The 26,166-nt window shown below is 46.7% G+C and overlaps 2 long non-coding RNA genes across 2 annotated transcripts in view; both read left to right on the forward strand.

The window, feature by feature from the left end:
• LOC140215533 (uncharacterized) overlaps window positions 1-26,166 on the forward strand; it is a 192,684-nt gene that overhangs the window by 81,939 nt on the left and 84,579 nt on the right. The gene's annotated exons all lie outside the window — the stretch shown is intronic.
• On the forward strand, window positions 17,026-20,583 carry LOC129380357 (uncharacterized). Its single transcript, XR_008608351.2, has 3 exons — window positions 17,026-17,663; window positions 18,289-18,351; window positions 20,382-20,583. It is a non-coding gene; the product is annotated as an uncharacterized lncRNA (long non-coding RNA).

Here is a 26,166-nt window from a genome sequence, read left to right on the forward strand (position 1 = left end):
TGTTTCCGGCCCAAGTGCTTTGGTATTTAAACGTCAAAGCGAAACCAATCGGATTGAAAACGAAACGACGATTTTACGCGTGATACGCAGTTCAGCGTGTTGCCGTAGCCCTACGTGCGCTTTTGAGTTCCGAAGCATAGAATAAAGCGCAAGTTCTAATATTATAGCAACTGCAATTTTAAGCAATAATTATGTTGTACTTAATAACAGCCGACTTACTTACAGTAATCTCATAGACTACATCGGAAGTACCAAGATTTTATTGTCAGGCCTCGCCACTTACTGGTCTTTGAGATTTTCTTTGCCAGATTAAAATTATAATCCCTACTTCAGTCCCGAACAGCGTGCCTGTTTCTATCACCATAAATCATGATCAGTTCATTTCCATCAACGTCTCACAACACTTTCTGGCCAGTTGTCCTCCAAGCCTCCTCCAAGTTTTTTGTTTGTGCTTCCACCGACATTCATTTCGATAGGTTCTCCCTCAGCAGCGATACGCTGGAAGTTGAGTTTTCGGGGCCAACAGAAAAGTGTTCTGTGTGCAAGCATCATGTAGCTATTGTAGATGTCAAGGGTCGACCGTCACGGCCATAGAGTTTCTCACTATAACACCTAGAGGGTAATCTGGCGCCACCGTCTATGGGAGTTTCTTAAGGGGGCACCGTGCCGTTATGGGAATGACGGTACATGCAAGGTAAATATACCTGGTAGCGAAGCTTCCATAGGAGCCCATACGTTCAATATATGGCGGTCCATCGGCGGTCCATGGGGCTTAGCGCCATCTGTATGTGGTGGGAACACTTCCGGCGGAAGAAAAAATAATGTGACGCCATGTCCGTTAAAAGCAGAAGTGACGTCATTTTGTTTTCGAAGGCGCGGAATTTGTTTTGTTGTTCTTCCTTTGGAGCCATGTATTCAAATGCCCCGCCATTCGACTTCATGGGCGTTTCGAGCTTTCAGCGTGGAAAGCGATGCAGGAAAAGGCCAGCCGTACGGTTGTCGGAATCGCATCCCTGCACAGAACATACTTTCTTTGGAGGCCGACGAAAACTTTAGCTGTAGAGTGCTGATCCTATTGTTGGATGCCAAGCCCGTCGGCCAGCGCAGTCGCACGCAAACAACTGCACAATTATCTGGTGGTCGTAACTCACTCCTTTTGACGGAACAGATTAAGAAGCAATGAAGCTACCCGCGTCACCAAATTCAGAGAAACTTTGACAAGCAAGAAAGCACAAGCTGTGAGGGGGGCGTATTTCAACAGGTGAACTTTACGAGTGCGCCTTTCTGCCCATTTCAAGACGTGCATTGCATTGCGAGTGATAGTGGCGTCAACGCCTCCTGTAGCGATGGGCGCTGAAAAGAAATGCATTTATTAATAATAATAAAATTAAAACTTGTATTTTCTTAACTCGTCACGAATGTATAAAATTGTCTAGGAATTTTATTTTCGTTCAATGAATCTAACTGTGTCTCGTTTGAATTAAAAAACGCGTTTTTCTTTCCCGATGTTTGTTCCCTCCAAACCTGGTCGCGCTTCAATCGCTGCTCCCATAACCCCCCATGCTGATGTCGGTGACAATCTGTCTGAACCGCTTTTCGCCCGAAGCTTCGCGACCTATTTCAATCGACCTTGGTACATGTGTCTGCGAGGCTCGTGTTGGCTGGTGTTGTAAAAGGCTTCGTCTAAAACGTGGATATGGCTACGCAAATAACGCGTTCTCAAAGTAAAATCTTCATAAAATCTTTCCATTCACGCATATTACATCTTTATTCACCCACAATGCATGACCAAGCGAAGAAAAGCAAGGACAAACGACCAACTGTTTCAAAGCGAGCGCGAACCTTGTCGTCTGTCCTCCAACTTTAGCGGCCCGCTGATACTTTTCACGTAACATGTAGTCGTACACACAATAACAAGTTCTCATAGTTAAACAAAACATGTCTTCGCGTAATCATAAATCTACAACAGCTTTTCACGTGCTGTTTTAGTAGAAAATGAATCATTGTGACAGATGGAACGGTACTTGCCAAGGCGCGCGTCTATTTGTCGTACAAAAATCCCTCACGTGACCTGATCCTAGGTGCCTGGGGACAGCATCATTTAGGGATTTTTGAGAAGGCGCGATGCTGGCGCCGAGCGACGCCGTGGCGTGTTCGTCCTCGGCGTGATCGTTCTCTGGACCGCGCGTTGTTCAACATTGCTCATGTAATCGTGCGTGCGTTGCTTGTGTGTCGGTTGTAGGTTCTGTGTTACTTGGCGGAAAGCCGTGAGTAGTGGCGGTGCGGCAATGCGGCTTTGGCCTCGATGAACTCTGGCACTACAGAATCTGCGTTGTGTGACCCGTGCTTTCTTGAGAACCCTGCGGTGGTGACAATTGAAATATCGAAGTGGCCTAGCGCCTCGGCAGCGAAGTTCTGCGAACCGCGATGTGGCGTCGCCGTGTCCGACTTTGCTTAACGGACATCGAGGCATGTGCTGCTCGCTGCAAGTCATGTAAATGCTACTGCGTCGACCGCCCACTGTTCAGCGCTGTATGTGTGTTTGGTGTGCTGTGCTTGAAACGAGTGGTGCAGCCGTGCAGTGGGGGTGGTGGAGGAGCAGAGTGGCTTAGGGTTTGCGCGCTCACAGACATGTGCTCCCGTCTTGGTCTCATTAGCGGCTGTCGCGGGACTGTGGTGTGCTAGCTCCTTGCCTAGCATGAAGTTTACGACGCTAACACACAGCATGTTCACGTTCTTCCGCGCTATATGCCATTTGCATGACGGCCGAATTGAAAACGAGACATATTTCTGTGTCCTTTGCATTTGAGTGTTGTAAATTACTTTCTATTGTGGAAGTTCTGGGAGCCTTATTACGCAAGGAGTGCGAACGTAAACATAAACACATATGTGTCTGAAATTTTGAATTACCCATAATACCCTTTACGACTGATAAGTGGGCTACACGGCCTGTGTAAATCAGCTACCGTATGTTGCCACGCTCTTCCATGTGGTAGACTGATGCATGGTCGCGTTTATTTCTTACTGTTGTAAAAACCACTTGTTTATTCACTCAGTACAAATGTACAGCTTCTTCGCCGCAGTACATTTTAGTTACGCGGTGAAGCATACTAAATGTGGGACGGGGCCGCTATCACCCAGCATAGTATGTACACTTGGCGTCCTGAGAGGCGGACGGTTCGCGAGTGTATGATTAAAGAACTCTTATTATGTCCAGTGACAGTGGCTCCTTTTCACTTTTAGTTTGCTTCACCGCAGTACATTGCTTAGGCTTCACCGAGAAATATTAGTGTATTGCGAGAAAGATAATCCTAAAAAAGCCTAATTATGCAAAGTTTCCTTTGTAGCTTGCTACACGGCAATACAGGGGTGTAAATAACCATCGTGCAGTAAAGCATACTAAGAATGGAAAGGGCACATAGGTTTACACTGTGCTCATTATTTTCAATTGTGACATAATTTGCAAGTGCATCTGTGCTCGTGCTAAGCTTCATTGATAATTCTTTGTACATTACAAATTAATATTGCAATGAAGCTTACTAAAGCACATTCGCCATTATGGTACGTGTTATTCACCTTCAATGCAGGAGCACAATGCGGATTCTTGCCCCTGGACTGCACATGCTCTTTGAGAATTGATTCATTGTTCATAAGTGCACTGGTACTTTGCTCTAAACTGGAGGGCTCAAGTTAATATGGATGCACAATTTTTATTAAAGGGCCAAGATGTTGCCGAGATGGTTGCAGCACAGCTTTTTTTTTTCTTCCAGGCACCTTTTCTACTTGAAGGTTCCATTGCCGTGTTTCGAACCTCTTTGAACCAGCACATAGTGTATATCGAAATTGGACACTGATTGGGAACATCACTTAAGTTTATGCCTATCTATAGTAAAAAGATGTAGCATGACCAGACAAAATAAAAGAAGGAGGTGGGCTGTAGCAATACTAAGTGTTAAATAGTGCTTTATCCTTTCCCTTGAGTTTTCTGTTTTTGTGCTTTTTTATGGATCCTCCGCAGTAACCATACGAGTGCCGAACTTGAGCTTGTTGGTTTCAAGTCTCGTGGTTGTTACTAACAGAATTGTGTGATAAACGAACAAGGGCTTGGAGGCATCCGTTCACCTTGCTTGCCTCATGGTGCTGCTTCATAAGCACCTTGAGCATCCAGGCCAACTAGGAAGGGAGGTTTGTTGCAATTGCTTCTGAACTTTATTGCCACCAAACCAACAGTGCTCTCAATGACAGCTTTTGGACAGTAGAATGCTTGCACCTAGCAAAGTCTTAAGAAGGAAGCATTCAGGATGTGCAAAATGAGCTTTCGAAGCTGGCAGCATTACTGAAGGGGCTTTGCCCATCTGCCCTCTTTATGGATACACAAAGATGATTTCCTCTTTAAGAGGGATTGTTTCAGAGGTCGTTACATGGCAACAGTGTTGGGTGTTTAGTAGCTTGTCTTTGCCCACTGTTAATAACCTGTTCCTTCTCCAGTGCCCCTGTGAAGTGCCAACTTTTTGGACACAATGTGCTCTCCAGGCATGCATGCATTTTTAGCTTGTAAAGACGTCTATTACCCCTTGCCTCAAGCTGGTCCTTGCTGATGTCACCCAAGAAGGCATTGGGGAGTATGGCAATGTACACTTACAAAACACTGTTGCTACCAGTGAAACCAAATTAATGGAGCTGCTGTTTTTTTTGTCCACTCCATCCTTGTTAGTTACAATGAGCAATGTCCGAACAGAAGGCATATGTAGTTGGTTGTGCGTAGCCTGCGCACTAAGACTTGTTGGCATGTTATGACCTTAGCACAGTGTTTATATGTAAAAACCTTCTGTGTTGATGACTTCCTTCTCTTTATCATACTTTGCCTGATGGAGCCACCGAGTGGGTCAACCAGAGGTTCAACAGGCTTCCCACTAGTTTTCCCTGTCTCCTTTACCAGGGTGCTGTTCATAGATATCTGTTTTCTTGACCTTGCACTGCACTTCAACCATGGCCACACCTGCTAAACCTATAGCATGCGATCAAAAAAGTGCTATACAACATGTTGCTCCAAACTCGTGACATGTGCTACAAGGCCTTGAGGAACACCCTCATTTATTTACGCCCTCATCATACTGTATGAAGCTTCGCATGATAAGTGCAACAATTAACATCTGCTGGTTTTTCAGTGTTATTCCTGTCCAGCTTGCTGAAAGCTATCCTGAGTGTTTCAAAAGCAAGACTGCTGCCGGACAAGAAGTGCATAAAGCAAGGGTCACTATAACCACATAAGTCACACAAAATGAAGAAGGCCACTGAATGTACAGGTGGTTTACTTCATATCCAACAAGCTTGGTTTTCCCTTTGCAAGTGAGTAAACTCAACTTGCCCTGAAGACATGGCCTGTGACAAACTATGTGCCAGATGCTGTTTCCCCTGCAAAGCTTAAGGTGTGTACAAAATCCCGACACCCACAGCGGCTTCTACACTGGGCAAACGGGCTACTATAAGAACGACTGCCTCTACTAATATGCTAATAACATGAAAACAGGCAGAAATTTGGCTATTCATTGGGCCCAACTGCAGGTGCAAGCCACTCTTCCACCAGATGTGTGTTGTTCACAGGAACTGGAGCTACACAAATGCAGATAAAAACAATGATGTTTGAAAGTAGTAGAGTTGAACTATATTCTGCAGAAGCAGTGCTACCTGCACCGCGGCTACCTTATAGCCACAATTCATGGCTGCACCACCATGCAAAGGCACTATTCTTGAATTATTAACTTGTATTCAGTACCTTTATGGTGGCCATATATTGCAAGTATGTCATCCACATTGTGTGCAATATGGTTAAATGATGTCAACTATGACAGCCATTCCTAATCTGAAATGCAACAGATCAAATATAGGCAACAAATTGTAATTCAACATGACAGACAACCAGTGCACGGGATAAGTGACAGACTTCCTTTTATTGAGAATAAAAAATTTCACATGTGTTGTGCCACACGCACTGGGTAGCAATCTTTCAAGCTTGGGTGACATAGGCAAAACTTAGCAAAATGCTACAATCACGCTGTAAAACGGCCTTGGACACAAAAAACCTACATCATATTGTACAGAATGAAAGGGCAAGACTCCAGCTAAGAACAGTCTATGGCACCACATACTTGAAATTGTGTAAAAAATGTTGACATGCCCTACCCATAAAGAAAAAGCAAGAAACGCAGAAAACACGCCTTAAAATGCAATGTGCAGAGTCTGAAACCAAGAAAAAACAACCCGAGAAAGGTTTCGCTAAGTCTTTCAACGATTAAAATTGTCAAACTGCATCATCAGTTCTTAATGAACCTGCACAGCTGAAAAGGACGGAAGGAAAGCCCAATAGCAGGGCTGCAGAAAATGTCACCGAATAAATATACTTTGCTTACCAACGATACCTGTGGTTTAGTTGTGGTCTGTGTATTAACTAATTGTGTATAAACTTTTCTTGTTTAGAATGGTTTAGCGGATAGGGAAAAAATGACCGTAAGAGCACCAGGTGTATTCATAGCCTATGCACAAAAAGACACTGCTTTCTTACTTTTTTTTCTCTCTACAACTATTCATGAATATTTAAGTGCCTAATAGCACTGCTAACATCCTACTGCAAAACACAAAATTGGGCAAGTTGTGGCAAAAAGAACATTGCAGTTTCACTCATAATGTGAAACAATGATACAGTAGCTGGTGAAATATGCACAGGAAGCTTCCTTCATGCAGTGATTGTTGAAGTGAACACTTGCCAATGCAAGTTGGTAATCTCCTTAAAAAAGTAAAATAAGTAAGAGTCATGTTTATTTGTGGGAGTTTGGCCTCCCAGTAATGAAGTGGAAAGACTTGACTTTTCTTCCTCCTCTTTCATATCTGTACTTGGCCACTAGTCTCCACCAAAACAACCCTTTAACGTCTTACTGCTGAATTTGTTTTGGTTGTCTCAAATCTATATTTGAGCTACCCATTGCTAGGTCTTGCGTTGTATTTGAGGAAAACAAGACACCAACAGCCCATCCAGTAAATCTCAAAAGCCAAGCACTAGAAGAAGATTAATGAAGCAGACGCACCCAATCACTGTCATTACATGCAAGAAGAAAACTTAACATAGGACTGCCTTCACAAGTGGGAAGGTGATGTGTAAGAACTTGAAGGTGTGGATGCCAGCTCTATATACAGTACGCAGACATTGAGCAGGTGTTAGCCAATCTAGGCACCTGTTGGCTAGATCACGCTCTCCGGGATCAGTATTCACCACGACTGTACCTTCAGCAGAGTGGCTGAAATGTAGAATTGGTGGACTGCCACTCTTTTGATCGTATGTTTGAATCCTCGCAGCACAATGAGAACTTTATTTGCAATATTCTAGCAAGAAATTCGGGAATTCCAGTGACAACACCAGTAGACATCAGAACAACCAGGGGAGTTAGCCCGTAGCAGCTATTGCTGTAAAAAAGAAAACTGGCATAAGCACAAGAATTGAGATGGGCATACTACATGCCTTTGTTCTGGAAGTGGTCCACTACTTTGGTGCTACAGTTAATGATCTGCACTGTCACTGAACATAGTAAGAGTTCTTTAATTATACACTCGCGCACCCGCCGCCTCTCAGGTCGCCTAAGTGGACATACTATGCTGGCTGATAGCGGCCCCCTCCCACTTTTGCTATGCTTCACCGCGTAACTAAGCTGTACTGCGGCGAAGAAGCCGTACAGTTGTATTGAGTGAATAAACAAATGGTTTTTACAACAGTACAGAAATAAACGCGCACCATGCATCATTTCACCACACGAAAGAGCGTCGCAACATACGGTAGCTGATTCACACAGGCCGTGTAGCCCACTTATCAGTCGTAAAGGGTATTATGGGTAATTCAAAATTTCAGACACACATATGTGTTTATTTTTGCGTTCGCACTCCTTGCGTAATAAGACTCCCAGAACTTCCACAATAGAAGGTAATTTACAACACACAAACGCAAAGAACACTATACGTCTCGTTTTCAACTTGGCCGTCATGCAAATGACATATAGCGCGGAAAAACGTGAACATGGTGTGTGTTAGCGTCGTAAACTTCATACTAGCCAAGGAGCTAGCACACCACAATCCCGCGACAGCCGCTAATGAGACCAAGACGGGAGCACATGTCTGTGAACGCGCAAACCCTAAGCCACTCTGCTCCTCCGCCACCCCCGCTGCACGGCTGCACCACTCGTTTCAAGCACAGCACACCAAACACACATTCAGCGCTGAACAGTGGGCGGTCGACGCAGTTGCATTTACACGACTTGCAGCGAGCAGCACATCCCTCGATGTCCGTTAAGCAAAGTCGGACACGGCGACGCCACATCGCAGTTCGCAGAACTTCGCTGCCGAGGCGCTAGGCCTCTTCGATATTTCAATTGTCACCACCGCCGGGTTCTCAAGAAAGCACGGGTCACACAACGCAGATTCTGTAGTGCCAGAGCTCACCGAGACCAAAGCCGCACTGCCACTACTCACGGCTTTCCGCCAAGTAACACACAACCTACAACCAACACACAAGCAACGCACGCACGATTACATGAGCAATGTTGAACAACGCGCGGTCCAGAGAACGATCACGCCGAGGACGAACACGCCACGGCGTCGCTCGGCGCCAGCATCGCGCCTTCTCAAAAATCCTTAAACGATGCTGTCCCTAGGCACCTAGGATCAGATCACGTGAGGGATTTTTGTACGACAAATAGACGCACGCAGAGAAATGTGGGGACTTTCGGAGGTCGTGTTTCGGTCCTTGATAGCGTCCTCGATCACCCGCACCGGTGCGCACCGAGGCGCCTTGGTGCGCACTTTCATCCTCGATCAACCGCACCGGTGCGCACCGACCATCCTCGATCACCGGAAGCGCACCCTGTTGGAGCGGTTTTCCATTGCCCCGTCTCGCACCGAGAAAATCGGCGGTGCGCCGGGGCGCAATCCCAGCAAGCACTGCGGGACGCGCGCGCGCACTGCCGACTGCAGAACCGCGGATGCTCTGGCCCGATAGCTGCGGTTGCAACGGAGTTGACGAAGTTAGCCAATGGAGATGTCGGCAATGAGAAAGGAAGCGCTGCTAATTGCCGCAATCGATGAGCTTTTTTCAAGTTCGTCTAACAGCGAAGACGGCATGCTGATCGACCTCGTCCAAAAACAATGTGTTGAAGAGCGGCCGAAAGTGGACAGGTTCGTTGAACGGGTCGTGAGGAACGGGTCGTCAGGATTAATTATAAAATCCATTGGTGTTTGCTTGCAACCAGGTATGTCGGAGCACGCAGTTGGACAAGGTTCGAGCGCTTGCCGCAGATGCTCAGCACCTGCAAACAATAACATGTGCGCGCGCGCGTGTTCGCGCACGTCTTGCGCGCCAGGGGCAAAGTAGCGCTGCCTGCAAGCACCCTGCACGGGGTGCAGTTTTGTCCTCGATGTTGACCCTCCGCAGTGCGGGACCACGGCGGTGCAAAGCGCACCATTCTGGTTTCGGGGCAACCCCGGGGCAAGGTGATCGAGGACGCTATGAGATTTCTCTTCGCCTAGGTACTACGGGGAAGAAAGTTGTCATCTCCGTTTGTCCCTAGCCGAGCTGGCAGACAATGCGTGGCCGGCAAGGCTAAGAAGCCGTGTCCAAGGTAAGTTTGTTGCTATTTTGTTGCGACGGTAGCATATTAAATTTTTATAGTCGCAGGGGGATACCTTTAGAAGTGAGGTGCCTTCTCGGATGACTTTAGTGGCAACGCATTGCATCGTGCCGATGCATTGTTCATTAGTGTCGTTGAGCAAGGTCAGCATAACGCACACTTCAGGATATTCGCGGGAACGGAAACAACTTATGAATTCGACTGCCGTGCCGATGCGAGGTAGTTGCTGGTTTTTTTTTTCTTTTTTTTTGCGGCGGTAGCATATTAAATTCTGATAGTCGCAGTGGGATACGTTTGGACGTGAGGCGTTTTCTCGAATGACATTAATGGCAAAGCATTACGTCGTGCCGATGAATTGTACATTAGAGTCGTTGACCATATCACACACTTCAGGGGAATCGTGGGAACGGAAACAGTTTATGAGTTCAACTACCGCACCGATGCATTAGTTCTTAATGTAACTGAGCATACAACACACTTGGAGGTTCGTGGGAATGTAACATTTTGTACTCTGTATGTGAAAGTACTAAAACTTGCGTCGCCATGCAATCTGAACGGTAGATCGTTGTGAGAGCTGTACAGCCACACTGGCAAAACACTACGCCCTGCTGATGAATATGGAACAAATGTATGCTAAGGAAAAGTGATCGTCATGTAATTACATAGCAGTAGACCGTTGTGAAAGCTGTATAGTAACACTGATATTGGTTACGTGGTACAGATTCGTAGCGATTATGAAGTGCTTGTGCGCAAGGGTAATTAATGAAGGAGCGCGTATTACTAATCCCGGCTGTTACGATGTCTAACTCATATACGGGGCGCTCTATGTGGGCGAAACAAGGGCTCAGATCGCTACAACCGCGTGCGAAATACCTCTGAAGGCCTGCCAGTACACTTTTTCGGCGTCTCCGTGCTTGTACTGCGACAGGAGACGTGACGGCACGCGCACTTTCCAGCGCCTAGGCGCCGTGCACGCCGACGGACGCGCCACTGGTGGCGGCCTTGCGCAGAACACGCGGGAGAGGAGCCTGGCGCGCGCCGTAGTTTGTTGTGTCATTGATCGTGCTTCTCTGTCTTATTCACGTTCTCAGAGCAAGATAGGCAACACCATTCGCACGTGTGGGGTGGCCAAAGCTTCAGGGAATGTCGAAGAAGGATTGTTGCAGTGCGGGGGGCTCAAATACCGGTGAAAACGTGCCGGCGATACGGTTCTAATCATTCCCGGCAAAGCCTCATCAGCAGGAGCAACGGTAGCAAAAATGGATCGTCGCTTCGAAGGGAAATTTCTTGTTCTCATCCTTTCCTTTGTCTCGTCGGTGTTTTTTTCCACTCGATCATAGACGCGTGAGCAACGAAGTTCGTCTGCAGTGCGGCATGAGGTTTAAAGGCATTTCGCTAAAGTTCGGAATGCTGTTTGCCGCTTATATTGTTTTCCGCTTCGTTACCGCGTTGCGCTAGCTAGGCGGCACGACTGCACGAGCGCATTGCGTTGTATGTTAAAGCTACTGAAGTTTGCAAGAACTGAAATTGTTGGTTTCATGTGGCGCGGTAAATTCTGGCTCCAGCTGTCGCGCACTTCGCGTTTTTACATCTATTTTATGCGTGGCTTTGCACATGTTTAACTGTTGCTAGTTGATCCATGCATAACTCTTGTCGATTCTATTGAGCCGCGAAGTTTTCACCCTGCCTTGTTTGTAAAAAGTATAAATTACGCTGTGTCTTATCGGAATGATACCAAGGAAGTGCTTCTTTAACAGCTTTATTCTTTTCGCCCGAGGGCATCTTAGATATTGTTTGCGTTTTTGGAAATGTGTTTAGAAAATAGCCAGTGAAACCTCGTTATAACGAACAGTTAAAAAGTCGGAAATTAGTTCGCTATATTCATAATTCGTAATGTAAAATTTCGTAAAAAAATACATGCAAGAGGAGCAAAATTCAATCAGAGAAGGCACAGCAACTCGAACGATGCTTACTTGGGTCACGTTCATTTATTTACGCACAAAGAACTGCGTTATCGCGGCCTGCTTCTTGGTGTTGATCGCATTCCGTATCACGCCCTGTTCCACAGTTTGCAAACACTCAACAAGGGCAAACCCACTGCCCTCAATAGCACTGCAGTGACGGCGCAGTAAATCCAACGCAGCAAGTGCTTCTTGTGAAGTCGGAATGTTCTCATCGTCTACAGGGTCAGCCTGAGCTTCGTCTGCGGGATGTTCAGAGACTTCCGCAGCGATTTCGGCGTCCGTCAGTACAGCCGTGGTCGCTGAGATGTCGTCGCCACCTGCGAAGTCTTCTACAGTCATTGTTACGGGCATGTCACCAACAAAACGCGAAAAATCGTTCCAGGCCTCATCGAGCTCGCGGAGCTCTGCTTCTGCTTCGTCGGGATCGTCACCATCGCCGAAGACGCTGTGCACTTGTCCGCATGGTCTCGTGTGCTTGTGCCTTGATGACAGCTTTGTTCTTCACAATGGTACTCAAAGTGCTCCTTGGGATGCCAAATAAGTCCGCAAGAATGCACTTCTTTTCGCCGTTCTCGACACGTTCAATTATCTCGAGCTTGGTCTTTAACGTCAGTGCCACTCTTTTTTTCACATTCATCGCCATCACAGCACTACGCACGCCCGCGCACCGCACTCGACACGACCACCGAAAGAGCCTCCAGACAACGCTACGACGGCCACGCCACTGCTAACACTAAAACGCAAAAGCAACATTCTATCACGCCGCTGCCGCCGCTGCTGAAGCAGCGCTGTCAGCGGTTGTGAGATGCGGACGATTTCTTTGGCTGTCAACTCTCGATGACGACGTGGCATCTGTGGCGCTGTCAGCGCCTGCGAGGTAGTCCTGAACGTTTGCTGCGCCGCACAACAAACTTGTAGTGCAACGAAGCCTGCCGCCTGCTATTAAAGTGAGGTAGGGCTTGGCGTCGCGAAGTTCGTTATATCCGTTTTATGCCAAACCGCGTTCGCTATAGGAAGTTAAAAATACATGTGTTTGCCAAAAATATTTCGGAAGAGTTCGATATATTCAATAATTCGTTATATGCGTGTTCGTTATATCGAGGTTTGACGTAGTTCAGGGCGAGAATGCCTAATAGCTGCTGCACATGGTATTTTTGTTCCATTTCTCGCTGAAAAGTTCGCGTCCCGTTTGGGAAGTCATCACGCCTCGATGCTGCCTGAGCAAACTTAACACGCCGAGTGATTTGTTTGTTTCACAACGTAGTCCCTTCTTGCATGTGAGTTTTGTACTCAACTGAATTCTTTCTTATACTTACGCTGCAGACGACTAAACCGGGCCTTGCCGCCAGCTCTCATCTACTTTGACTGGCGCTGCTCTGCCTTTAAATATATCATGTGGCACCTCTCTCTAGTAATATAAAAAAGTACTGAAAAGTTAGTAAGTCTTTAGCTTTGTACGTTTCCAAGCAGCTCCCTTTTGAAATTTAAAATTGCACAAACTGCAGCAGGAACGGTAATTCATCGGCGTATGCAGCAGAATTGCATCGGTGGTACAGCACTAACACGCGCTTTTATTAATCCGTGTGTTTGGTGACTTCGTTGGCTAGTGTACGCGTTTCCATCAATAAATTGGCAATTACTCTTCTTGAGGCGACTTCGACTGCACTTATTCGGCGATGTCACATGTATTCATCGGCAGAAAAATCACAACGGCATATGCAGAGATTGCACCGTGCGGATTTGTTTGATGTAAGTCTGCACTAACGACGGGTGCTTATTATTCAGGTACAGAAGCAGCATTGCAGCAAGGGTAGAATAATAAAAAACCATCGAGAGATCACATCACTCAACAAAATTTATCGGCTAGTGAACATGAGCTCCACGTTATGTAAATGGGATTTATGGCGTTTGTCTGCGGGACACACCTTGCACGTATGTGGACCATGTTGTCCCAAACACCGTTAACATCGTGTTCATACCCGCTCGCACAGAGGTCAGCCTTTTCCCCACAGCTGTCACCGCAGAAGAAGCAGTCTGGCACCCGAACAAAGGAGAAATCGCAGCTGGAACTTCAGCCACCCAAAGGGTTGTAGTCTTCTACTGCTCCCGCGTGTACTGTTGGAAGGGTCCGCTAGGTGGCTTTCAGTGGCGCCTCTATAGGCGGTGCACGAGGCGTATAGGCGGCGCGGAGAACGTTTGAATATGGCGGGGTTGGACGTGATGGAAGCGATACGAAAGCGTGCACACCTGCAGAAGCAGGCGGCCGACGGGCCTCTGTTATCTCTAAGCGCGATCCTTGACTTTGCTAAGGACACGCAGAGATGTGATGTCGAAGGAGAGGCTACGTATAACGCTGGCCATATAATATGGCGTGAAATACGAGAGACGCCAAGCGCGGCTGTCCAGGTCGAGTGACTCTGCCTGCAAACAAGCGCGCCGTAAGAGGCCCGCAGCATACTATAAAGGTTAAAGTCTGCGATGTAACCGGTGCCGTAAAGGTCACTATTTCTCCTTACGTTTTGTAATCTATACGCGATGTACGAGAATTGACACCAAGCACTTAATCGGTAGCGCTCGGATGTAAACAAAGCGCAGTACCCCCCTTGTCGCCATGTTTGCATTCAAGACGAGATACATGGCTCCATGCACCAGCATAGTTGCGGAATGCTTGTTAAAAATGCCAGATGACACGGAAACATTTCAGTAGTGTCGATTTACAATATATGAGCGAGACGATGAGTGTGCCAGCGCGCCCCGTTTCCAGCGCAATTAGCGCTTTCGCGTGCTGTAGGGAAGCTCGCACGCGCAGTCTTCATCAGTGACCGCTTCAGGTACGCAGTCCTGGCCCTTGTTTCGTGCAATAATGTCATAGAAGAGATGCTTTAAGACCAAAGAGAACAAATAAAAAATCAGAAACGCGTGCGCGCGACCTTCGATCGGTACACACCTTTCGCCATGGCCAAAAAGAAGAAGAAGCGAATGCTTTGTGCACTGACCGCCTGCTTCATTCTCACGCAGAACGACTAAGAACAGTTTCGGAATACGTTACCAGGTTTGCAATGCTCGCGACGCAGCGTCAGGCACCGTCGCAGAGTATATTTACCGAAATAGCGCGAGTGCAGGTAGAAAATTTAATAAACGGCGACACTTTCGTACTTAAATTTACATGGGAATCTGTGGAGGGCTTTCTTCGGCCAACCCTGCTGCTGTTGCTTCGTGGGACTGCAGCGTGATCTTTTGCGAAGGATTGGCGTGTCTCTTCACCCGCTTTTGTAATTAAGGGCTTCAACTCGTCTTTAAGGCAAAGTTTCACATTCAGCTCGCAACAAAAATCAAATGAAATCATTGAGAGCAGCGAAACAGTCAATTACGCTCACTAAGGTGGCCCCAAAAGAAGTCGTCTTTGTTGAAATGCTCCCTACATAAGATTTCTTCGCTCATTTTCTTCCCGATGCGGAGCTTGACCGCCCACAACTTCCTCCGTTCTTTTTTACTCTTTTAGAAAGTGGTGCAGGTTTACTTTTCCCAATATTGCACGAGTTGTGCATTGTGGCACACTGCACACGCGGTTGCTCTTCGCTCGTCGACTGTTTTTTTTCCATATCTAAGAGTACCAAAACGCCAACACAGCTGCAGAAACCGCGTGCGCGGAAAATCCATCACCCCCTCCCGGCTTCCGAAAAAATCCGCGAGTCGGCGCTAGCGAGTAGCCGCTTTCCACTCTTGGTATACTTCGCCGCAATACATTGCGCATGCTTGATTGCGCGACACTGGTGCCTTGCGGCGAGGCTGACTTTAGGCGAATGGCATTATGCAATGCTCGAGCCATCTTGTCCGTCACTGCGGATAGAAAACGCATACACGTTCAAGCTATTTGAGCTGCATCATTTTGTCGATGTTTACCCTGTGGTGTTCTTCCAGGCAGGCAGGAACCAGGCGGTTGCAGGGACAGTACGCAAAGGGAATTGCTTTATTCCATTGACAAGGTGACTGGCGAGCGCCAGCACAGCTGGGCCGCCGGCTGTGATAAGCTGGGAAGAAGTGCGCCGGCTACGCTCGGCGCCGCGGTATATAAGCTCTTATCAAAGGGGCGTGTCACAGTAGCGCACGTGTAGGTTATCGGTAGACGTGCAGCCACTACACTCCCCCGTTCTTATTGTAGTTCATGGCACATAGCGGTCTGGAGGGCGCCGCTGCCTTGCAGGATAACGCCGCTCTGCCGTGGCTGGAAGAGAAGACGAAGCTGGCTGCACCGGGCCGCAGCTGTCGGGTCGCAGCTGCTCGGGGTCGTCTCGCTCTTCAGGGATGTACGGAAAGTCCATATCCCTGGCTTGAATTATGTGGTTCTGGTGGCGCTTCCAGGCAAACACACCTCGACCGGTTTCCACGCGAACTCTCTATGAAACAGGTCCAGTCCGCCCTAACACAATTCCAGGCAACCACTTTGCACCGCGTCTGAAATTTCGCACAAGAACACTTTCACCCATAGCGAATTCACGTGCGCGCTGCTTGCGACGCACTGTCTGGACGAACTGCCGCGTCGAAACCTTCTGCTGCAGCGAGGGCTTGACGGCATCTAGACGGGTGCGGAGTCTACGCTGTAGCAGGAGAGTGGCCGGCGCCTCGCCCGTGGTGGCATGTGGAGTGTTCCTGTAAGACAACAAAAACCCTCCCAACGTGGTGCTTAAGCTCGCGGCAGTACTTTTCCGCAGTGCCGCTTTCGAAGTTTGGACAAATCGTTCAGCTTGTCCATTACTGCTCGGATGGTAGGCTGACGTCCTTACATGGCGCGTGCCAATGCTCTTAAGGTAGTTTGAAAACACAGCTGAGATGAACTGCGGTCCATTGTCAGATACCACAACTTCAGGGTAACCAAACCTGCAGAAGATTTCGTGGAGACTGTTTACTGTGTTTTCCGCGGACGTGTCTCGCATTTGGCACACCTCCGGCCACTTGGAGTGAGCGTCGACCACAACCAGGAACATGGCGCCCTTGAAAGGTCCTGCAAAATCGATATGCAGACGTTCCCATGGTCTGGTTGGCCATGCCCACGGGTGCAAAGGAGCCGGGCAAGGCATCGCGCGTAGAGTTAAACAGGGGTTGCAAGAACGCACTTGGGTCTCAATGTCGCAATCGATGCCTGCCCACGAAACACAGAACCTCTTAAAAACTTCTTGAAACGGCTACAAACGGCTATAGACGTCTTGGTCTATGATAAGACAGAAAATAGAATTTCTTCTAAACATAACCTCAGCACTTGGAGTATGCTAGTATATATTCTATCTGCGGCAAAATCCACTACTGGTGTCACTAGAGTCTGTTTTGGTAAACATATTCAGAATGTCTAACTCGAGAACTTTTCTAGATCTTTTTGTCTAAAAGTGCATAATATGCCCAACGACGTGTTAAAAGTACGGTTACCGTCCGCCGTCGGCGTTAGCGAATAAAGGACGCCACAGACAAATCGAACTCGTTGGAAGCAACACAAGTTAATTGGCGTTAATATTAAATTATTTCCCACCAGAACTTCAACAATCAAGGGCGTGTTATTGTTTTCCATACGGGACGCGCACACGACGCTTGGAAACCATTCTATGTTCGCGCAGCAGGTATACTGACAGCAGCAGGAGCGAAACGCCGGCGTTGCACAGCGGTGTCACAGAGCCACCGCGCTGCGATCACTTCGGCGGCACAATCCAAATTTGTCGGACATCTCATTCTGTGCTGGAAACACTGGGAGGTAGGAAGTTTGAAAAACACGGCCACTGCCGCTCCCAATGTCTCGGTCGTGGGTTCGTTATCCAGTTGTGCGTCATTCTAAGCCGTTCTGTACATTTATACTGGATATTAACTGGAGTCATTTAGCTGTGCTAATGCTGTTTGCCGTGTGTTTTGCATCAGTGCTTCGTGACATCGGCTGTATTGCGTGTTTTCGCCGACGGCTTACTACCACAATGGCGGGATCTGCGTTCGCCGCCTTCGTGTCTCGGTGCGTCTTTGTACGTCGCACGTTCGGATAACACTTTTTCCGGTAAGTGAAATACATTGCACTTCGTTTTTCGTCAGCAATGTGAATATGTTTAGGTGTTACCCGCGACAATTCTTGATATATGGGCTCTTCTGCCCTGCGAGTTTTCGTCATTCCATGCGAGGGTTCTGCTTGTGTTCAGCCGTTCAGCACTACCGCGCTCCACGAGTTCCGCAACACCAGTCAGAACTTTGCCCTGCTTGTTAGTCTTTGTGGTTAACGTTGCACGAACCAACCGAAAGGAATGCATTCGAAGACGACGCGCTGGCTGTAATGCTGAACCAGACTGAACTCGCCCTATTTTGTGTCCTTTTGTTCTTGCGCGTGCGCGCGTGTCAGTGACTATGCAGTTTGTAGCGTTCCCACTTTATAGCAAAACAAAAATATAACTGCAATGTTTACTTCATCTATACAATTCCAAATTAAATCGTCTGCTGATGTACAAATTTCACTTGTGTTTTGTTCTAAATAAGCAGCAATACCTTTAACCTAGTAGGTGCTGGGAGTGAAATCACGACAGCTTGGCATTTATCAATGAATGACTGTCAGTGGGTCACCTTATTTGTAATTGCAAATCTGCCTTTCAACTGACTTGATGCTATCTTATTTTGTTCCTTTCACTCTATAGATGGCTGGACATCCTTCTTGTCCCTTGGCGCTAGCTGGATGACGGTACCTCATCATGACCAGTGTAAGCCAATGTACTGTACCCTCTCTGGTCCTCCCAGTGCTTTATATATGGGTTAAGGCCAGGGAGCGCTTCGTGGTAAAATAGCTAGTTGGTGTCTCACAAACGGGCATTTTTTTTTGCACTGGTCCATTATAAGTTGCCACTATTATAACCAATTTCTCAGTGCCAGTGTACATACACAGTTATACTAATAATTAGTTTCGCTAAGCCTTACAAAATGTACCTGTAGGTAGTCATTGCTATGTAAGAACTCAAAAATTAACTCTGTTGTGTCATACAAGTATCCCATACATGTGTAAAAATTTGCTACAACAGTGTACATTACACCTTGCTTCCCTAATGCACAAATGTATTCAAGCCAGTATTTGATTAGTTTGGTATTCTAAATGTTTTCTGTGTGATTTAGTTTCCTTACAGGAATTTACTGTACAGCGTCAGCAAGCAGTCTAATTTAAGATTTATGTGTGCTGTAAAAGGTGTTCTTTTCCGCTAGAATTGATAAAACATGGGCCGAGGCTTCCATACAAGGACAAACTTCAATTTCGCTCTACCCCCATTAGCACTTGGCTGGCACTTGCAAAATGAATCACATTAGGTAGCTTGTGCCAGACTGTTTTTAACCTTATTGTGAGGAGATCGCACATTGATGTGTGGAGGCGCCTGTGTCTGAGAGAGATTGTGCTGCAACATATGTGCACGTAGAACAGGCATGATGCTGAGGGTTCTAGCAGTTTGCAGAGGTGCTTTTAGAATTTTGTCATAACTGCAATTTTACCTGTGCTGTTTTTTATCACCTATTTCAATAATATCATTGGAGGTGTTATCAGAATTTAGCAATCTATTTGCCCTGGATCATTAGCCTGCCACATTTGCATTTTCACTAGGTGGGCAATTATTCAGCATGGACCATTACTTGAATACACCTTTTTGTGTGCAGTGGCTTCTCAATTGCAAGTCAACATAGATTCTCAGAATTACCTGAGGCTATAGATGCACTGATAAATTTGCCACTTATACGAATCACTTTGCACTTTCTCGCGCAAACAGCATGTTAAGACTTCCAAGACAGTGGGCAATGTTATCGTTTGATCACATCATGAGATACTTTCAATTTTGTTGACGCATCATCCAAGGTGTTGCATCATTTGTGTGAGGTATTGCCCTAAGCAAATTAGGGTCACATGAAAATATATCAACAAAAGTGATTGATCTAGCTAGGAGTGTTGCTTTGGAACACTACTTTATCACCAGTCCTCCTTTGCATGTACCTGCTTACTCTGTACTGTGTCATGTTTAAGTTTGAAAGAAAGGCAACAGCTAGGCAGCGCAAAATGCCCAAACTTGCTTTTAGTTCAACAATATAAAATGCTATTTAACTTTTTAATTAAGTTAGTACATCATTTACCTGCAGAGTGAATTACTGTTTTAAACTGATTATATTTTGCAGGAAGCTTCTCAGACTTGTTTGACAGGTTGATAAGTGGCTTTTTAGCCACAAAACACCATATAATAATTTAAAGGCAGACTTTGACTCTGCTATGCAACTTAATGACTATATGCCAGGAACAAGGTCTCAGAGTTGTGGCGCTGGCTAACACTCCCAGGGTTCTACTAGGACACATAAATACCCAGGAAAGTGTATGGGAAAACGATGCTGCTGTAGCTCAATTGGTAGAGCATAGCATGCGGAATGCGAAGGTTGTGGGTTCGGTTCCCACCTGTGGCGAGGTGTTTTCTTATCCACTTTAATGTCCATTAATTTATTGTTTCTTTATTTCATTTATCAAGCACAAGTAATTTCCCCTATGTTGTCCTTGGTGTCAGTGTTTGTTGGCTTCTTATGATAGTAAATATACTAATAATTTTAAACATCATCGCATACATACCTTAAGATACCCGTAATTCAAGAGAAAGGAGTGCTTAAATTTATTTTTAATGTCAGCCAAACTTCTTAGCACATATTGCTAATTGAGGTTTCAATTTCAACATTCCCATTTCCTCCCTCGCCTTTTTTTTCATCTTCTGTGCAGGTATTGCTGGCCTATGTCTACAAGAACTATCGCGCGTGGCCTGTGACAGCAAGCTTTTGTGGGCAGCAAGTGCTCTCCTACGAAGGCTGGCCTACTCTGGCAGCGGCGGCAATCATCTTCAATATTGTTCCATGATCACCTTTGCTGCTATTTGTCACTCTTGTTAATTGCACTTTCTCCATCTTTTCTAATTTATTAGGTAATAAAGTATGGTATGTGACATGGTGTGAAGCTGATGTCTTGCTGCATTTTCACTTGGAATCATCTTTTATGCATGGAAAGCTCATTGTACAGTTTATAAAAAAGAAATGACAGCATGTTATGATTTATCTTTCAGTTCTGGTAACATGCAACGTACAAGGAATTCACTAATGGATGGTATGCCGAAGAACTGGCCATTATTTCTGCGTGATGCTGTGCAAGCATGTGATGTTACCTTACAAGAGGCACCCACAAAGTAAGTTACAAGTTACTTTTAAATGAAGCATGGACATCAGAAAAAATGTATTTATATTGCTAGTTAGAGTGGTTCGCAGAGTGTTTTTCCATATGTGTACTATCCTTTATTTCTTAACTCATTGCGAGCACAGTGTTCTGTTTTGTATACTGGTGTAAGGCTATTCTGCCCCCTGTAGGTGAAACCAGGATGTAATTTTTGCCTGAACTGCAGCATCACTGACAAAATTTTTCTTTGCTAGAAACTTTCAATTTGGTGGAGACCCAGCAAGGCAAAGTTTTGTCAATAATGACGTGTTTCATGCAGAGATGTTCTTGTTTAGGTCAATGGGTGAACATTGGAATGATATCAGCATACAATACAGATCTTGTTTTATTTGCAAAATAATTCTGACAGGTGGCATTCAATTCATTGGTCTAATTAAAAAGCACTAATTGACCAATGAGGCTGTACTACACTATTCCCATGGTTCACATCTGGAAAAACTACCTGTGCATCACTCTATTCAACAATATAAACTTATTTTTCTTATGTCCATGCCTCGTTTAAAATAAATTGTAACTGTGGGCAAGCGTCGTGTTACTGCAACAGCTGCCGCAAAAATTTGAGGGAATGTCTAATAAAAGTCTTCAGTTGTTCTTGTCAAGCTGTCCATTAGCCAACTTTTAGCGTAACGTTAGCAGGGCTTACTGAAGTACTTCTAGACGTCCATGGCTACAAAATGTCTTGATCAAGACAGCTACTAGGCTTTTGAATTAGCCGTTCAAGACATCTTTTAGACATCAAATAGCTGCTTGCGTGTTTCGTGGGTGGCCACCACACGTAACTACGTGCTAGTTCTTTCATCCGAACAATTCCAGGATGTCCCTGGTGCAATTCTTTGAGCATCTGCGACTGGTGTTTCCGAGGAATAACGACACGCATTCAAAGAAGAAGACACCCTAGTTGTGCAGAAAGTTCACAGCCTCTGTGAAAAAACGGCTTCATTTCTTCGCTCACGACGGTCTCAGGCCAACCGTTCATTACATGCTGCATGACTATCTTTAGAATCGGATCTCGGGCCGTTTCGCGTGCCACATCGCGACAGTTAATTGGCAAGGACTGCATGAGTAGGAGATAAAACTGGTCATCCGAGCATTCTTCACTTTCACTTGGCAGAGGCAATCGAGATAAGCAATCTGCTTCGGCGTGTTGACTCGATGGCTTATACTTCAAAGTAAAATTGTAAGCAGACAGAACTAAAGCCCAGCGTTGCAGTCTAGCTGCGGCGACAGTTGGTATTCCCGTCTTGGGACCGAAAATTGTCTGCAAGGGTTTGTGGTCAGTAACGAGAACAAATGAACGCCCGTAAAGATAGTAGTGGAAACGTTTGACGCCGAAAACTAGAACGAGCGCCTCTTTTTCCAGTTGACTATAGTTGGCCTCCGCTGAAGATAAGGTACGTGATGCGTACGCAACCGGATGGCACTGACCATTTGGCTCCACATGAGAGATGACAGCTCCTATACCGTATGCCGATGCATCACACGACAGTTGCAGGGGCGCACTGGCGTCGTAGTGAGCGAGAACCGGTGGCTGCGACAGCAGCTGCTTGATATGCGAGAAGGCTGCTTCGCACTCGTCACTCCAGGGAACATCGAGTCGCAGCAATCTGTTTAGGGGTAAAACGACGTTAGACAGGTTAGGAACAAACTTGCCATAGTAGTTTATCAAGCCCAACGGTGAATGCAATTGCTGCTTGTCCGTGGGACGCGGAGCCTTTGCGATGGCTTCTAGCTTGTCAGTTGCCGGTTCAATTCCGTGCGCGCTAATGACATGTCCCAAGTACTGCAACTTGTCTTTGAAAAACTCGCATTTTTTTTTCTTTACCCTGATGCCTCTGTCTGATAACCGTCTCAATACCGCCTCCAAATTCTTTAGGTGCTCCTGTTCAGTCTTTCCGGTGACCATGATGTCATCGATGTAACAAGTAACTCCGTCAAGGCCTTTCAGAATATTATCCATGATCTTCTGAAAGATCGCCGGCGCTGAGACGATGCCAAAAGGCAAGCGGTTAACAACATATAAGCCCCTGGACGTGTTCAAGGTCAGGTGGGCTTTGGATTCCTCGTCCATCTCGACTTGCTGATAAGCCCGACTTAAATCAATTTTGGAGAATTTCTGACCGCCAGCTAATGCTGCCAAAAGCTCATCCAGCTTTGGAAGCGGGTACGTTTCTACATCTAGGATTGGGTTCAGCGTGAGTTTGTAATCTCCACAGATTCTAATCGACCCGTCGCTCTTTACTACGGGAACAATTGGCGTAGCATACTTGCTACTGGCGACACGAGAAATGATTCTCAACTTCTCGAGCTTTTCCAATTCAGCCTCTACCCTTTTCACAAGAGCGAAAGGCACGTGCACTCCGTGCTTTTAGAAAACAAGGCACTTGGTCATCCTTAAACTTGAGGCTTGCCTGCTCTCCTTGTATGGTCCCTAGCTCATCCTTAAACAGGTGTTCGTTTTTCCGTAGCAGCGTTTCTAGTGCTGCAGGTGGACTGCCTGACGCAGTGGACACCTTGCAAAGACCTCGAATGCCACCCCAGTCTAGCCTGATATGCTGTAGCCAGTTGCGACCTAAGAGCGCTATGCCGCCTTGCGGAACAATGTAAAGCGGCAATCGTGACTCTTGGTTATTGTGGCGGACCAGCACATCCATTACTCCTATAGGCTTTACGGTTTCCCCTGTGTACGTCTTCAGTTGCATCTTTGTTGGTTGCAAACGAACACCAGGAAAGTACACTTTAGCCTGATGGTGCGACATGACCGATACTGCTGCTCCAGTGTCGAGCTCCGTGTTTACGGTAGTTCCTTCTACATTTACGCCTACCATTATGGGTGCCGTTCGTGACACGTCAACACTGTTGAGCTTAATGAAGTCGTGCTGGGTCTTGCACTCAAGCGTGCGCATACACTGCTTCTGGTTTTTTAGTTCCGCTCTTGCTCTGCACATTCTGCGCATGTGCCCCTGCCATGAGTTACATTCGAAGCGAGTAGCTCGTACGTGCGAACACGCTTGCGCATCGTGCTTAAAAGAACCACAGCGATAACACTGCTGGGATTTGGCATGTTTACTTGCGTACTTATTCTTCTGCTTTCCGCTCTGCATTCGGTGAACTAGGCCACCGCTATCTGATAAATCATGGGCTGTCACTGCATTGTTCATTGTGGCCTCGGACGCCAGAGCACGGTCAACTGCCTTCTGGAAAGTTAAGTGCTTGTCCTCGACGAACAGCTGTCTCTGGATATCTATTCGCCGCATGCCACACACAAACTTGTCGCGAAGCGCATCGTCGAGAAAAGAACCGAAATCTCAGGTTTGAGCTAGCCTGCGTATCCCTTCTACAAACTGAGCTATCGTCTGCGTTTCGCCCTGCACGGCGCGATAAAACTTGGCTCTCTCGGCAATAACGGATGGCTTTGGCGACAGGTGTTTGCTCAAAACTTCCCTCAACTCGCTTAACGACTTCGATGTAGGCGTATCGTGAGCAGTCAAAGACTTTAACAGTTGGTAGGTTTTCGGACCGATGAGACTCACGAAAACGTCGACTTGAAGGTCGGCTGGAACCTTGTTTGCCCTCAGATACGATGATAGTCGCTCGTCGTACGACGTCCAGTCACTGGTCGAGTCGTCAAAAGGTTCCATCTGTCCCAGCTGCGAGGCCATTTCGCAGTATTGTCGGTTCCGAAGAAGAGACTGTCAACTTACCTGCAGGGTCCCGCTGTCGATGCGTTGATCCTCGTCGCCATTATGTGGTGTTCTTCCAGGCAGGCAGGAACCAGGCGGTTGCAGGGACAGTACGCAAAGGGAATTGCTTTATTCACTTGACAAGGTGACTGGCGAGCGCCAGAACAGCTGGGTCGCCGGCTGTGATAAGCTGGGAAGAAGTGCGCCGGCTACGCTCGGCGCCGCGGTATATAAGCTCTTATCAAAGGGGCGTGTCGCAGTAGCGCACGTGTACGTTATCCGTAGACGTGCAGCCACTACATACCCCTCTTTACTAAATGAAGAGGATAACGTACGCCTGTGTGTGTGATTTGAAAGATTGATAAAAAGCCTGGTAACCTGTGTGCAGTCAGTCAAAAAACACTATTTATGCAAGTGTGCACGCTCCTGTAAAAAAAAAATGCGATTCAGTGATGACCCTCTGGAGGTGGATCCGCACCTATGTAAGCACAGCCGACTCATCAGTCACAAAATTGATAGCGATTAATTTGTGGTCAGCCAGTGACAAACGCATTGTACTAAACAGTGAGACTTCGTCCTAATCCGCAATGCTTATGCGGCGAACAGGAGACCAAAAAATGAAAACAATGTTTTCATACAAGGCAAGTCATCCATGTAGTGGAATTGCGTTTATCATTGGCGTAATGTTGACGTACTTACTTTCAGAAGTCCAACTTTACCGCAACTTAGTTTCCTTTGGTGCAGCTGCTGTACTGGAAACATCCAAACTATGATTTATCAAATCAGTTTGCCGTCTCGTAGTTTTAGAAATCTTCCTCTGGTCTTAAGTGTTTTCTGAATCTGCAAGAGCTGGCTGATTGCACATTTCATCTCGAGATAGCTCACACACTTCCAGCAGCACAGGTTACCACACTTTGTTGAGTGCAGATGAGCACTGCAAATTCAATCATTTTGATGAGGCTCCGATCTAATGCCGCTCACTCTTGCCACAACTCCATACAACTCATCTCCATACCGTGTGGCAGCACATGCGACGAAAATCCAAAATTGAGGATGGGCACGCGAGCGCAGTTTTCGCAGATCCGGATTAAGGTGCTCGGTAGGGCAATATTGCGCGACAAAACCATATCAGTAAGCGGCCACACGATGTACTCGCCATCATCAGGTACGGGAGGACAGGGCGTCAGGAGGACATTTGTAGTCGCCTGTGGAGACAGCCTTGCAAACTCAGCAGAACATAAGCGGTGTAAAGCACAAGTTGTTGAGTCGGCAGGAAGCGGCAGATCCAACGGTACAACACCTGCGGAGCAGTCAATTTGGGCAGAGTGTTTCGAAAGGAAGTCGAGGCCGATAATTAGGTCGTGCGGACAGTGTTCAAGGACGATAAATAGAACAACGATATAATGGCCCCCAATGGTCACACGTGCTGTGCACATTCCAAGGACAGGTGAAATATTCCCATCGGCGACTCGCACAGTGCACGGTATGGCGGGTGTCAGAACCTTTTTGAACCTTCGGCGGAGAGCAGCGCTCATAACTAAAAGCTGCGCTCCAGTATCAACGAGAGATTGTGGGGATTTGGGGAATTCGACGCGCCATGG

This window comes from Dermacentor andersoni, chromosome 1 (genome assembly GCF_023375885.2).
Source record: "Dermacentor andersoni chromosome 1, qqDerAnde1_hic_scaffold, whole genome shotgun sequence".
Taxonomy (NCBI): domain Eukaryota; kingdom Metazoa; phylum Arthropoda; class Arachnida; order Ixodida; family Ixodidae; genus Dermacentor; species Dermacentor andersoni.